Raw genomic sequence first — 16,663 nt, 5'->3', positions numbered from 1 at the left:
AAAATGTGAGGGAATGAGAATCTTAAAATGATTCAAACACAGTGCTCTAATTAAAACATTTTTGTAAAGTAGGCACAATTATATCATTTTACTAAATTGGATTCCCTTTATAAAGGAGTAGTAATAGTAATAATTATAACAATAGTGTAATAATTGCTGACCTGCTGTTTGTGCTAGGAACTGTTCTAAAGCATTTAGCATAGATTCTTATTTAAATATAACAGTAGTATCCCATGAGATAACTTACTTTTATCCCCATTATGTTGATGAGGAAATTGAGGCACCAAAAGGCCAACTGATCACTAAGGTGTAAGATTCAAACCTAAGATGAGCTGAATCCCCAGGTCATGCTATTTCTATCAAGTAGTCTGCACTTTCATTAATGTGGTGAGTAATAAGGCTGATAAATATTGTACCTTCTCCAGAAAAAGTAGACTTGTTTTGAAGACTTAGCTCTTTAATGTTCACAATTACATGAATAATTGTATGTTTTGAGAAGAGTGCATTGTTCCTAACAAGTCCACTCACTTTCCTAGGACTGCTCTGCATTTGGCCTGTGCCAACGGCCATGCAGAAGTGGTAACTGTTCTGCTACAGAGAAAATGTGAGCTTAACCTCCGTGACAACCTAGAGAGGACACCCCTGATCAAGGTATGTAGGAGCTGTCGATGCCAGCCTGAGATGGATTTGATGTAATAGCTGAGAAGATAAATCAATTTCTCTCATTTAAGTATAACTCACTGGTGAAACCTGTAGAGTGTCTACTTTGAAATCCTAGAATTTATACTGTGTTTCTTTGTGTAATACCTACAGGCCGTGCAATGCCAGCAAGAGAAATGCGCACATATTCTTTTAAACCATGGTGCCGATCCCAATGTAAGTGACATCTATGGCAACACAGCTTTACACTATGCAGCTTGTGGTGAGTGTGTAACAACAGTGGCACAGCTCCTTTCGCACAACGCAGACATTGAGGCAAACAATGAGGTATGCACCCACCACCTTTATCTACAAAAATTTGAATAACATGTTTTTAATTTCTTTAGTAGCCATTGATGTATAAAATTCTTTTACATATACATCCGTATGTGTGTGTATATGTAGACACATACATATACTGCATACTCGACATCGGGCCCTGTCACCATGGAAACACCTCCAAAGCCAAGTCAGGGAGGGCTAGAGAAAGGATGCCCATACAGAGGGCAGAACAGTCTCCTGGCCCTGCTTTCCCCGAGGAGGAGGACCTTCCCTTGACTGCCTGGGAGGGGGTGGTAGGCTCAGAGCCCACAAAGGACTGAAGGCTGAGGGGCTGTGAGGTGATGGTGGAGGCTGACTGCTCTGCAGAGCCTTAGGAAATGGGTGCTGCTGGGGATGGGTGGAAGGAGAGGTGGAGAACTGGTACCAGGCCAGAGGAGCTGGGTGAGTGCATGTGGGATGTGGAAGCGGCACACCACAGGACCTGGGCACTCTGGGACCCCAGGGCTCTGAAGATCCAGTGAGGGGTTTGGGTCACATCTTGACATCAGCAGGGCAATTCCCTTGTACTGGCAGCTGCTCTGCCAGCCATGTACCACCTTAGGGTTTTCATATCACAAAGTAGCTCCTGCTCAGCCTCATGCAGCTCCTCACCAGCTTATAGCTGCATGTAGGGAACAGGTGATGGTGAAGCTGATCTGCCTGCTGTTTCTTCTGGACGTACGTTACCTCCCATGCGGCAGCCCCAACAGGTTAATATAGTTAGGATCAATTTTACATATTTGGAAAATCAAGCATTTCCTGACTGAAAATATTTTAAAATAACTAAGATTTCACTCAAAATAATGGCTCTTCTAAGAAAGCATTAGAGTACAGCTTTGTTACATGCGTTCATGGCAGATGTTTGTGAAAACACTGAATTTGCTGAAGTACAGCTTTTCTTTCAAATATTTTTTCCGCACCCAAGTTTTTTTCTAATTGGTGTCAAGCAACACAGGAAAGCCAAGTTTGCTTTGGAAATAGGCTTTATCTAAAAAGAAAACAAAAGAAATGCATTTTATCATCTGAAATTGTGGCTACTCTTGACGAGTTTCTATTTTATTAAAAAAACTGACTTACGTAAAAGCGATTCCTCTTTCACTGGCTAAAGTTTCAGAGGCAAAAAGGAAAGGGAAAAGGAGAGAGAGTGCAATCAGAAATATGGAGGCCAATTTGGAATTTGGGCACATGAAGGGAAAGAACAAGACGAGGTGTTTTGTGTTTGCTTTGTCCTTCTTGCTTTTCTCTGTTTAGGCAAGATGTCTTCAGCCTTGAGGGAAAATAATTGTTTGTTTGGGAAAGAGGATGAATGGGTTGTAAACTTGCTTAGAGATCAACATTAGGAGGACTCTGAGGAACCAGACTGGCAGGGAGCAGTTGGTGATGAGGTGGGAAACGAGGGAAGATGATGTAATGAACTGATATATCCCGTTCTCTCAGAAACAGCCACGTAGACGGGAGCTAAACTCTGCCTTCAGATCTAGAACATCTTGATGGGAAGGGAGGAGTTTATGAATAACGAAATCAAGTTACATTTTGGGTTTCCTTACAAGTCCCTGTTCTGCCCCCACCGAGAAAAATTGAATGCAGTTTTGCTAAGTGACTCATCTCTTGTGCTTTCCTTTCTTTGATAAAATCCTCTAGTGATAGCAGGAATTGACCACATATGTGAGAGATGAGAATGACGTGATTGTCCAGTGCACCAGTGCTCAGCTAGGGTTGTGCTGGTTAATCGAATTGCCTGGGAAACTTTAAAAAACCAAGTCCAGTAAGGCCTGGATATGTATGTATATTTGGAAATATTTCCTTGAGGTACTGATACAGCTCTTGCTTAACAACTACTGAATGGATAAGTGTAATATATAAATTTGCAGATCTCACAAACTTAAGAAATCCCTAGAAGAGTTGGAGTTTGATAGGTTACTACTTCCTTCAGCTCTCTCCTTTCTGACAATTTTAGCCTGACTTCCATCTGGCCCTACCTCTGTGACTGAGAAGTTTAAAAAGAATATTACTGGCGATATCTGTTGGCCTAAACAAAACATGTTTTTCCTTCCAGCCATCAGTTATTCCCTAGCACTCAAAGAGTCTTTAGTAATTTGCTTCTGGATAGTCTTAATAAGTAGAGGCTGACCCTTGAAGGATTTTGCATCTTTTGGTATCATTAAAGTCATTAGGCCAACAAATTGGTTATCACAAGCAGGGTTCTCCGATGGCAATAGTAGTAAATCATGGACCTTCTTTTTAGCTGAAGCCGTGTGATAGAGTGTCTCAGTATGTCTGTTAAATTCACAGATCCCTGGCATAATTAGAATTGCAATTTTAAATATCGAAATCCATGTAGTTAGTGACAAAAGTGATGGGAATTTTTTTAATAGTTTAGGTTCAGCAGTCCTAAGAACTAGTTATCCATTTGATTAACAATCTGGGAGAATTAAATAAAAATAGATTGTAGCTTTCATAAGCATTGGAAAAATTCTTTGAGGTGGTATTATGAATCATTTTTGGTTTTTATCAAATGTACAGCACGATGGTTCTATAGTACCCCTCCTCCTCCCTCCAACATCCCTGCCTAGTTTGCTCCCCCTTTGTAACCACTAGACGCTTCTCAGTGTCTGTGAGTCTAATGCTGTTTTGTTCTTTTTCTTTTTCTTCTTTTTATATTCCACAAATAAGTGAAATCATATGGTATTTGTCTTTCTGCACCTGGCTTATCTCCCTGATCATAATACCCTCAAGATGCATTCATGTTGTTGCAAGTGGCAGGATTTCCTTTTCAGAGCAAAATAATATTCCATTGTATATGTACCACATCTTTATCCAGTCATCTACTGATGGATGCTTAGGTTGCTTCCACATTTTGGCTATTGTAAACGGTGTGACAATAAACATAGGGGTGCATATATGTTTTTGAAGCAGGGATTTTGTTTTCTTCAGGCAAATTTCCAGGAGTGGAATTCCTGGGTCAAACAGTATTTCTATTTTTAGTCTTTTGAGGAACCTCCATACTGCTTTCCACAGTGGTTGTACCAACTTGCAGTCCCACCAACAGTGTAGGAGTGATCCTATTTCTGGGTATTATGAATCTTAATAGCAATTTTTATTACATGTTGGGGCCCAGTGTTTTGGTAAACCATATGATACTAAAAAAAGGGGAGATTTTTGCATACACCGATTTGTTTTATACACAACCACTGGGAAATGTGAAAAATGTAAAACAAGTGAACTATAGACTAACTGTGGCCCCTGAATACATTTAATTTGCCCCAATAAATTGAGTCAATATTTAAAATGAAGGGGACTCATGTAGAAATCTGGGCTTCAGGCTTCTCTTAAAGGATCATATCTGCAACGTGGAATCATGCCTACTCTGAGGTGTGGTGCTGTGCAGAGGGCTTCCCCTTTTTCTGTTCCCCTGTCCCCACCTGGGGTCTTTACTTCCTTGAGTCACCTACTTTGCCCTCTATAAACACTGGAGGTTACAATTTGACGTTAGACTATTTTATAGTATTATTTGATAAATATTCAAGATTTTTGAGATGGTTTGTATTAATTTACAATGTAGAGTTTACGTCATATATTAATCTCAGGAATAGGCTTGACTTAAATTAGAATTTATAAGAGGTTTATATTTACTTATTCCCTTTTTATTTGCTTATTTTTATTTATTCATTCATTTATTTATTGATACATCATTAACATACACCTACATGAACAATATTGTGGTTACTAGATTCCCCCCATTATCAAGTCCCCACCACATACCCCATTAAGGTCACTTTCCACTAGTGTAGTAAGATGTTATAGAATCACTACTTATCTGTGTTAAACTGCCTTTCCCGTGTCTCCCCCCACCACACACATTATGTATGCTAATCATAATGCCCCTTTTTCCGCTTATCCCTCCCTTCCCACCCGTCCTCCTCAGTCCGTTTCCCTTTGGTAACTGTGACTCCATTCGTGGGTTCTGTGAGTCTGCTGCTGTTTTGTTCCTTAACTTTTTGCTTTGATCTTACACTCCACAGATGAGTGAAATCATCTGACACTTGTCTTTCTCTGCCTGGCTTATTTCACTGAGCATAATACCCTCTAGCTCCATCCACGTTGTTGCAAATGGTAGGATTTGTTTTCTTCTTATGGCTGAATAGTGTTCCATTGTGTATATGTACCACATCTTCTTTATCCATTCATCTACTGAGGGACCCTTACATTGCTTCCATTTTTTGGCTATTGTAAATAGTGCTGCCAAAAACATAGGGGTGCACCTATGTCTTTTTCAAACTGGGTTCCTGCATCCTTAGGGTAAATTCCCAGGAGTGGAATTCCTGGGTCAAATGGTATTTCTATTTTTAGTTTTCTGAGGAACCTCCATACTACTTTCCACAATGGTTGAACCAATTTACATTCCCATCAGCAGTGTAGGAGGGTTTCCTTTCCTCCACAACCTCACCATCATTTGTTGTTGTTTTGTCCTTTCAATGTTGGCCATCCTAACTGGTGTGAGGTGATATCTCACTGAGGTTTTAATTTGCATGTCTCTGATTTGTGTGATGTGGAGCATCTTTTCACATGCCAGTTGGGCATCTGAATTTCTTCTTTAGAGAAGTGTCTGTTCAGATCCTGTGCCCACATTTTAATTGGGTTATTTGCTTTTTGTTTGTTGAGGTGCCTGAGCTCTTTCTGTATTTTGGAGGTCAACCCATTATTGGATCTGTCATTTATGAATATATTCTCCCATACTGCAGGATGCCTTTTTGTTAATCTGATGGTGTCCTTTGCTGTACAGAAGCTTTTTAGTTTGATATAGTCCCACTTGTTCATTTTTGCTTTTGTTTCCCTTGCCTGCGGAGATATGTTTATGAAGAAGTTGCTTATGTCTAAGAGTTTTATGGTTTCATGACTTCCATTCAGGTCTTTGATCCATTTCAAATTTACTTTTGTGTATGGAGCTACACAATAATCCTGTTTCATTCTCTTACATTTAGCTGTCCAGTTTTTCTAACATCAGCTGTTGAAGAGGCTGTCATTTCCCCATTGTATATCAATGGCTCCTCTATCATACATTAATTGACCACATATGCGTGGGTTAATATCTGGACTCTCTATTCTGTTCCACTGGTCTATGGCTCTGTTCTTGTGCCAGTACCAAATTGTCTTGATTACTGTGGTTTGAGGTAGAGCTTGAGGTTGGGAAGCGCGGTCCCCCTGCTTTATTCTTCCTTCTCAGGATTGCTTTGGCTATTCGGGTTCTTTTGTGGTTCCATATCAATTTTAGAACTCTTCCAGTTCATTGAAGAATGCTGTCGGTATTTTGTTAGGGATTGTGTTAAATCTGTAGATTCAATTAGGCACGATGGCGATTTTAACAATATTAATTCTTCCTCTCCAAGAGCATGGGGTGATTTTCCATTTATAGGTATCCTCTTTAATTTCCCTTAGGAGATTCTTGTAGTTTTCAGAGTATAGGTCTTTCACTTCCTTGGTTAGGTTTATTCCTAGGTATTTTATTCTTTTTGCTGCTTTTGTGAATGGAATTGTTTTCCTTATTTCTCTTTCTGCTAGTTCATCATTACCGTATAGGAATGCAACAGATTTCTCTGTATTCATTTTGTATCCTGCAACTTTGCTGAATTCAGATATTAGTTCTAGTAGTTTTGGAATGGAGTCCTTAGGGTTCTTTACATACAGTATCATGTCATCTGCAAACAGTGACAGTTTGAATTCTTCTTTACCAATCTGGATGCATTTTCTTTCTTTGTGTTGTGTGATTGCTGTGGCTAGGACCTCCAGTACTATGATGAATAAAAGCATGGAGAGTGGGAATCCTTGTCTTGTTCCCAATCTTAGAGGAAAAGCTTTCAGCTTCTTGCTGTTAAGTATGATGTTGGCTGTGGTTTTGTCAGATATGGCCTTTATTATATTGAGGAACTCACCCTCCTATACCGATTTTCTTGAAAGTTTTTATCATGAATGGATGTTGAATACTGTTAAATCCTTTTTCAGCATCTACGGAAAGATCGTATGGTTTTGGTCCCTCTTTTTGTTAATTTGGTGGATGCTGATGATGGATTTTCTAATGTAGTACTGTCCTTGCATTCCTGAGATGAATCCCGCTTGATCATGGTGTATGATCCTCTTGATGTATCTTTGAATTCACTTTCCTAATATCTTGCTATGTATTTTTGCATCTGTGTTCATCAGGGATATTGGTCTGTAGTTTTCTCTTTTTTTTTTTTTTGTGGTGTCTTTGCCTTGTTTTGGTATTAGAGTGATGCTGGCTTCATAGAATGAGTTAGGAAGTATTCCCTCCTCTTCTATTTTTTGGAAAACTTTAAGGAGAAAATGGGTATTATGTCTTCTCTAAATGTCTGATAAAATTCAGCAATGAATCCCTCTGGTATGGGGCTTTTGTTCTGGGGTAGTATTTTGATCACCAATTCAATTTCATTGCTGGCAATTGATTTGTTTAGATTTTCTGTTTCTTCCTGGGTCAGTCTTGGCAGGTTGTATTTTTTTAGAAAGTTGTCCATTTCTTCTAGGTTATCCAGTTTGTTAGCATACAGATTTTCATAGCATTCTCTGATAATTCTTTGTATTTCTGTGGGGTCTGTAGTGATTTTTCCTTCCTCATTTCTGATTCTGTTTATTTGTGTAGATTCTCTTTTTTTCTTAATAAGTCTTGCTAGGGGTTTATCAGCTTTGTTTACTTTTCAATGAACCAGCTAGTGGTTTCATTAATTTTTTCTATTGTTTTATTCTCCTCAGTTTTATTTATTTCTTCTCTGATCTTTATTATGTCCCTCCTGTTACTGATTTTGGGACTCATTTGTTCTTTGAACAGTTTCAATAATTGTGAATTTAGACAATTCATCTTGGATTGTTCTACCTTCTTTAAATAGGCCTGAATGGCTATATACTTCCCTTTTAGAACTGTTTTCACTGCATCCCACAGAAGTAGTTGCGTTGTGGTGGTGTTTTCATTTGTCTCCATATATTGCTTGATCTCTGCTTTACTTTAGTCATTGATCCATTGATTGATTAGGAGCATGTTGTTAATCCTCCATGTATTTGTGAGCCTTTTAGTTTTCTTTGTACAGTTTGTATCTAGTTTTATACCCTTATGATATGAAAAGTTGGTTGGCACAATTTCTATCTTTTCTAATTTACTGAGTCTCTTTTTGTGGCCTAGTATGTGGTCTATTCTGGAAAATGTTCCATGTGCACTTGAAAACAATGTGTGTCCTGCTGCTTTTGGGTGTAGAGTAGTGTAGATGTCCATTAGGTCCATCTATTCTAATGTTTTGTTCATGCCTCTGTGTCCTTACTTACTTTCTGTCTGATTGATCTGTCCTTCAGAGTGAGTGGAGTGTTGAAGTCTCCTAGAATGAATGCATTGCATTCTATTTTCCCTTTTAATTCAGTTAGTATTTCTTTCACATATGTAGGTGCTTCTGTGTTCAGAGCATAGATATTTATAATGGTTATATATTCTTGTTGGATTGATCCCTTTATCATTATGTAATGTCCTTCTTTTTCTCTTGTGACTTTCTTTAAAGTCTATTTTGTCTGATACTAGTACTACAACACCTGATTTTTTCTCCCTATTAGTTGCATGAACTACCTTTTTCCATCCCTTCACATTTAGTCTGTGCATGTCTTTGATTTTGAAGTGAGTCTCTTGTAGGCAGCATATAGATGGGTCTTGTTTTTTGTCCGTTCAGTGACTATGTCTTTTGATTCGTGCTTTCAGACCATTTACTTTAAGGGTGATTATCAATAGGTATGTACTTATTGCCATTGCAGGGTTTAGATCTGTGTTTACCAAATGTTCAAGGGTAACTTTCTTACTATCTAAGACTCTAACTTAACTCACTTAGTATGCTATTACAAATACAATCTAAAGGTTCTTTTTTTTCTTTTTCCCTCCTTTTCTTCCTCCTCCATTCCTTATATATTATATATCAGATTCTGTACTTTTTGTCTATCCCTTTTTATTACCTCTGGTGACAGCTATTAAACCTTAGGAGCACTTCCATCTGTAGCAGTCCCTCCAAAATACACTGTAGAGATGGTTTCTGGGAGCTAAATTCTCTCTGCTTTTCCTTATCTGGTTATTCTTTGATCCCTCCTTCAAATTGAAAAGATAATCTTGCTGGATAAAGTTTTCTTGGTTTGAGGCCCTTCTTCTTCATTGCATTAAATATATCATTCCACTCATTTCTGGCATGTAAGGTTTCTGCTGAGAAATCTGATGAAAGCCTGATGGGTTTTCCTTTGTATATTATCTTATTTCTGTCTCTGGCTTCTTTTACTAGTCTGTCCTTATCCTTGATCTTTGCCATTTTAATTATTATATGTTTTGGTGTTTTTGTCCTTGGGTCCCTGTGTTGGGAGATCTGTGCACCTCCATGGCCTGAGAGACTATCTCCTTCCCCAGATTGGGGAAGTTTTCAGCAATTATTTCCTAAAAGACACCTTCTATCTTTTTCTTCTGGTACCCCTATAATCAAATATTGTTCCATTTGTGTTGGTCACACAGTTCTCTCAGTATTCTTCCAGTCTTTGTGCCTCAGCTTCTTTGTATTTCTCTTCCATATCCCTAATTTCTATTTCATTTATTGTCTCCACTGTATCTAATCTGCTTTTAATACCCTCCATTGTGTTCTTCAACTATTTGATCTCTGTCCTAAATTCATTCCTGAGATCTTGAATATTTTTCTATACCTCCATGAGTATGTCAATGATTTTTATTTTGAAATATCTTTCAGGAAGATTCATGAGGTCGATTTCATTTCAATCTTTCTCAAGTGTATTCATCATTTTGCTTTCAACCAAGTTCCTTTGACAGTTCATAGTTTGTCTGTGGTGCCCTGTAGTGCCCAGAAGCTCTACTCTCTGGAGCTGTTTAGCGCCTGGAGCAATGTCGGGGGTCGCAGCAGAGCTGTGTTGGTGCCTTGGTGGAGGAAAGAGCTGTTTCCTGCTTCCGGGCTGCTATGCCTGTCTCCACTGCCCAAACCAGTGGGCCAAACACACAGGTGTAAGCCTCTATGCTGTGTGTTTGTAGCTGCCGTAGGCGGAGCTTCCCTCTGGCTGGCCTGATGGCAGGGCAAGTTTTGCTGGTTTGTGATCCCGAGCCAGCTGCACGCTAGCCAGGCAGGAGTAAGACACAGCAGGCTGTGTATCATAGTGGTGGTGGGGGCCTTGGAGCTGTGTATGTAGCCAGGGGAATGGAGTGCCTAAAGATAGTTTAAGCTCCCAACCTGCTGGGAAGAGTGCACCCAGACAATTTTGGCTACCTGTCCATTCTCCTGAGCAGTAAGCTCTGCACAATCCTTGTCCCTTTAGCAGCCCTCTCACTTTTAGGAAGTCTCTCAGACTGCCCACCCACATCAGCCAGATATGAATCCCTGTTTTCCACAAGCAGCTGGAATTTCCATCTCTGCAGGTATTCAGCCTGTCTTAGCTTTCCAACCGCACTAAATCAGAGCAGCGTGCAATGTAGGTTCGTGCTCCCAGAGCAGATATCCAGGGCTAGGTGTTCAGGAGTCCCAGGCGTCCACTCACCCCCTGCTCTGTTTCTTCCTCTTCTGCTGGGCTGGGGTAGGGGAAAGGGTTGGGTCCCACCAGGTCAGGTATGTTACCATATTCTGTGAGGTCTGCTCTTTGCTCCATGTGTATGCAGTCTGGTGCAGCCTTCTTTCCTGTTGCTCTTTCAGGATTAGTTGTATTAATTATATTTTCATATTATGTGTCATTTTAGGAGTTCTCTGTCTCACCTCTTATGCTGCCATCTTTTCTATAAGTGGTTTTTTAAATGACTTTTTTTTACATGTATTATTGGTAATCCTATCCCCACTGGAATGTCTATAAACCTAATGAGGTTGATCATGGTTACAGTCATTTAGGTTATCTGTTTAGTGTAGACAATATTATATCTTTTCCCTCAGCATTGTTCCTTAAAAATGCAAGTGATTTAGTTAACTTCCATTATGCTACAAATAATCCATGTAGATCAGTATTAGAAGTTTTATTGATAAGCCATTATATTTTTATTTGATTCATATTTTGCATGGAATACAATTTTAAGTGGCAATTAAAATGGAATCCTAAATAAAAAGATTTTTTAGTGGGCCCAGGGTTATCATTACAATTGGGATTAAAATTTCATATTGAGCTTACTAACAGCAAAGGTAAAACAAAACTATCTTCTTATAGGACAAAACCCATGGACCATTTGGTTATAAGCAATCCTTTCATTCGAAGCGTGTCGTTTTTAATTCAGAGTCCATTTTCTAGTGACCCATTCGAAGCAGTAGTGCCTGACATTGACATCTTGGAACCTGACACCATTGATAGAAGAATCAAGCAATTTTGTACACATGGGAAAAACCCTCATTTTTACTGGAAAGCTGTCAGAACTATCCCTGAAACACTTAATTCCTCAAATGTTAATGTTTGCAACAAAGAAGTATTGGGCAGATAGGGAGTAAGCAAAGTTAAACAGATTTCCTTAGTACTAGACATATAAAGCACAGCTTTAAAATATTTCTCAAATACAGAACATGGAATTCTCACTGTGGCATAGTCATTAACTTTTGGTAAAGTACATATTCTTTGGAATAATTGTTGTAAGAAACAGTACCCTAGAGAGACTCACTTCGGTTAACTCAGTAAAAATAGTTAAAGCACTTCCTACTACATCTTAAAGCTTGGAGATACAGAGAGATTAAGAAATAGCCCCTGTCCTCAAGAAACTCTTGGTTTAGAGGGGAAGCAGTAAGGCAAGTACAGCACACCATGGTCAATACTGTGAAGGGAAGCAAAGACTTCCTGGAAGACTTCAGTATTTGCAGTGAGTTGTGGAGAATGCCTTTGCAGGTAGTCTGTCGAAGAGGTGTAGAGGAAGGGCATTGCCAGAGAAGGAGCAGCAGGTGAAAACTGAGGGCTGAGAAGGAAGGGGCCACTTTTTATTTTCCTTCTATATTATATGTTTAAGGGCAGAGGATCTTTCATAACTTTTTTATTCAGTTTAGAAATATATGATTTTCTAAATTGTAAATTGTTTTTGCTGATTTACAGGAAGGCTTCACACCACTTTTGCTTGCTATAAGGCAAAGAAAGTGTGAAATGACAAAGTATTTGTTAACTAAAGGAGCAAATGTACATGCTGTTGATAAGAAAAAAAGGTACAGTATTTTCTTAAACCTTGTATTTCTCTAGCGTCGTGATAAACACATCAGAAGATTAAGTGTAGGATTAATTGATAATTACGTAGTGGAAAATATCAACACATCATTAGTAGAAAAGCAATGATTCTGACTAGGCAACAGTCTGTACAGCAGGGTTCTTTTACAATATTAGCTGATGACATTTGCAATCTGACTTTTTTGCTCATGATTTTTAGATTAGCTAAAGGGTGGGTTTCATATTGGTTTTTATAAACTACAGGCTTTTTAAGGACACAATTTTGGACTTCTTAATGCTTTTATAGTATTTTTTTTACCTCTACTTTACATACATTTTTTCCTAAAAGATGCCTCTTGAGCATAAAAAGGAATTGATTTTTGTCTTTTGGAAGTGTCTTTGCTTTAAGTTGCTTTCTTTAAAGAATAATGACGTTACTAGGTTATTCCTAAGTGACTGTTAATGACTATTACCAGATACTATGGGCTCATGAGTTTTTATCCTTTTTCACTTCTAATATATTTTGATGTTTTTATTTTTCATTGGTATGGTAGAAGGAAGAAAGATAGCTTTAGTTGAACAAACTTTCCATTTACTGAAGACAAGTCATAGGTGGGTGATAAAGAGAAAGGAGGTGGGCTTTAGGTTCTCACAAGACTGGGTGTGATACCTCACTTTCCTGCTTGTTAGGCGTGTGACCTTGGGAACATTACTTATCAGCACCAATATGTTTGATATAAAATAGGATTATAATATATCCTTCAAGAATGGTTGTGTATAAGATTATAGATACATCATTTAGTTTAGTGCCTAGCACATACTTAGCATCTTAACTGCAACTATGAGTACTACCATTATTACTAATATTGTTATAAGCCTGCAAATAGCTTTAATGTATCAGACTTCAGTCTTTTTCAAGTATAATATACTGGACTAAGGAAGAAATGGGGGATTCTTCATTTAAATCTTCACCGATTTCAGAAAAGTGACCTCACTATAGTTTCTTGTCCACCAGAGGACTTGAAAGTAGCAACTTCTACTACATAATAGCCAAGTGGGACAAAAGGCTTCCTTTTTGTCCATTCCTTTTAGTCTTGGAGGTAATTTACAAAGATGAACCCTTGACCATGAGAATGGTCAGTTCTACACAGACAGGCAAGATTTTAACTTGGTAAAGTGTATCAAGTTAGCTATTTAAGTAACAAAGTTCCTAAGGGTGAAGTTATTTCTCTGTCATTTTAGAACAACACTCATGCTTGCTATAGATAATGGATCAACAGTTATAGCCAGGCTGCTTCTTCAGCAAGATATTGATGTCTTTTCGGAAGATACCCTTGGATGGACTGCAGAAAATTATGCTTATAAGAGAGGTTTGAATACGTAAGTATTTACATTAAAATGCTAGCTACCACTGAACTAATGTTTAAAATAACTGTTACTCAATATGTAACAGGTGATTTCGTAGTTTGGTTCAGTCAGTTTTGGACTGGCACTACACATAGGGCACATCATCAGCCAGAAACCCTGCAAAAAGCTAGACTGGTAGCAATGGTGCCCAGTTCTTTATCACAGGACTTTTTTTAAGATATAACATTATCCATTTAATTCTATGTATATCAGCTATGCATGAGGCACAAATAATGTCACATCTCCGAATTTTCTACTGTTACCTGGACATGTTCACAATAGCAGAAAATCCTGCTTTTTTCCCTGGGTACTACCCCTATACTCTCCCCCCTGAATTTTCCAAGAACCCAAGGGTTTCCCTAAGACCAAAGAGACAGTGCTCTTTCATAAGTCCCTTGGAGGGGGCGGGAAAGGACACTCTATGTTCTGTTTGTTTCCACTGCTTGTACTGCTGCAGCATTGCTACTGAAATGGCCCTACAGGCAGTGCTGATTGACCTTTGCTCCCAGGATGTCCTTGCCTTTCTAGATTCCTGTCTTCATGGTGATCCACACTAGACTGGAAAAGCCACACCTTTTCTCAGTTCACATACATATGCTTGTATGTTCAGCCACTATTTCAGAGCATGAGCTCCCTGTTCTGGCAGCTGGGCCTGCTAGCTTCAGCAACACACTTTTCTGCACACCCTCAAAAGCCTTATGGAGAGCCTGCACCCTAGCCTGAGACCCTCACAATGACTCACCCTTTGAGGATATTGTCTGTCCTGTTTGCCGATATTAGGTGGGACCATTAGCTGCAGATATTAGCAGAGAGGTTCAGATAAGGCTGCAGGAAGAGATTAGACTTGCCTTCTCGTAGGATGTTCTGTACCCACAGGGTAGAGGGTTTCTTAGGTCATGGAACACCCCATATTGCCCTGACCTAAATAGTGGGACCAGTTTGCCTGAGATTCCATAATTAAGGTTCACCCCTTAAGTGGTCTGTTTTCCATAATGATGAAAATTTCCAAAGTGCCTTGAGTGGAGTTCAGGTTTCAAAATACTTTCAGATTCTGCCTCACAAGAAAGCCAGCCACTCAACAGGAATCTCTGAATCTCAAGTAGGTTACTTGGCATTAGGAGAGCTAAGCCCCATCCATGTCCACATGTACAAGAGTAGGGGTAAGTCTTTCAAGTCAACTGGAGATGACATGGAGATGAAACATCATTCAGATAAAGACCTGCTAGTTCAAAGTTTGAGTAGATGGAGAGGAAAAAGTAGCAGTCGGCGCCAGGTTTTGACTTCTATTGGTTTGTGCCGTCGGTGTGATTAGCTACAGTGATAGGGGACAATGCTGTCATCCAACTTAATGAGGTAGTATATTTATAAGTTACTTATCACCTAAATTACCAAAAAGAAAGAACAGTTAACCGAAAATAATTACGTCTTCTGAACACGGCAGCTAACTTGTTAGAACATGTGAAAACCCACTGGGTTTTATTTGGTATTCCAAAATAGTTTCAAGTTGAAGAGCAAATCATTCCATTCCTTGAGTGTTCCTGTGAGCATTTTGGGGGTATAGTAGCTTATGAAACCCTTGCAACAACTTTGTAAAATGAGGCGGCAAGATCCCTACTTTCTAGAGCAAGATCCCTAATTTCTAGAGCAAGACTTTGAATTGAAGAGAAGCAGCTTGTCCAATAACAAAAAGCTGTTGGTTATAGAGCTAGGCCTTCTGAGTTCAAGACACATCCATCCATTATGGCACGCTAAGTCTGACTCATTTACTGAGCTATAGTGCCCTCAGTTCATGACTGGTCCACCTTACTATCTTACCGCTTGTCATATTTAATTATTTGCTTGATAAAAAGTTTGTAACACTTAGAAATTTGGAGTATATGGGCTAATTAAGGCTTTGTATTAGCTGTTATTATCCAAAATATTCTTAGGAATGTTATTTGATAAATGTTTTTCAAATCAGTACTAAAGTAGTAATATTATTTGTAACCTTTCTTTACACATAGCATTTGCCAACTAATTGATGTTTACAAAGTGGACAAGGGAATTAAAAATTCTTCTCAAAATAATCGAAACTCTTCTCCAGGTAAGAGTTGAGATACTGAATTGCCCTTGGTGGTCTACCATAGATAAAGTAAGAATAAGGGAGTTTTGATAATGAAAGACCAATGAAGAAAAACGGTGTATAAGTTACATGTATATTTGTTCTTTCTTAATTTCTTTCTTAATAGTTCAATATTCAGAATTATTCTTAAAGCTAATGTAAGTAACTTAAAATTTGAGATGGTGTTTATTTCAATAGTCTGAAAAGGAATTCATTTAGTCCTGACCCCTAAAATCCCATATATCTTTGTGTACATAAAAGATTTTTAAGTTAAATGTTGTATCTTTCCTCTGTAATCACATTATAACAAATTGAACTTGTCATAATAAAGTAGAAAATAAGGTAAAATATGATAAATAAAAATAGAATATTTTATAACAGTGAATTACATTTAGTACATGAATGTTTCTTATTACATACTGATTTATCTCACTAATAATAATAACTGTCTTTAAAACTGGGAACACAGCAATACCTTCCTGGAAGAACCATACATAAATGGCAGACACTCAGAACTTCACTGGTGTGCAGCAGTACTGCTGAGACAGGCTCTTAAAGACTCCTGCTGGAAGTACAGGAGTCAGAAAAGCCATGCCTCGTTGAGAAACACAGCTTATTTTACATACTGTTACACTAACATGGCCTGTTACCAGCTTCATACCTCATTAAGTCAAACCTGAATGAGAGAGGCCAGGTGCTGTCACATCTGCTAAGTGGGGCCATAATAGTTTGAAAGCAGTCGTAGACAAGACATAAGTGAATAAGCATGACTGCTCCCAGACGACTGTTCCGAAGCCAGATGGTAGACTGGATTTGGCCTGCGGGCCACAGTTGATGACCCTTCATATAGAGGACACAGTGAAGGAAAACACAGAAGGTGACACAGCCAAAGGAAGTTTTTGTTTCTTTGGACTCATATCAGCCCATCTTGAGGTGTTCACCCAATGGTACTGA

General features: G+C 38.6%; 1 long non-coding RNA gene across 1 annotated transcript; it reads left to right on the top strand.

Moving 5' to 3' along the window:
* The first annotated feature begins 331 nt into the window (after nt 1-331).
* LOC140847917 (uncharacterized) lies at nt 332-15,624 on the top strand. The gene is made up of 4 exons (XR_012128194.1): nt 332-651; nt 814-987; nt 12,097-12,203; nt 13,444-15,624. It is a non-coding gene; the product is annotated as an uncharacterized lncRNA (long non-coding RNA).
* Nucleotides 15,625-16,663: the final 1,039 nt, after the last annotated feature.

This window comes from Manis javanica, chromosome 2 (assembly GCF_040802235.1).
Source record: "Manis javanica isolate MJ-LG chromosome 2, MJ_LKY, whole genome shotgun sequence".
Lineage (NCBI taxonomy): Eukaryota > Metazoa > Chordata > Mammalia > Pholidota > Manidae > Manis > Manis javanica.
Note: the sequence above shows the minus strand (reverse complement) of the source record. Positions and strands in the feature narration are given on the sequence as shown.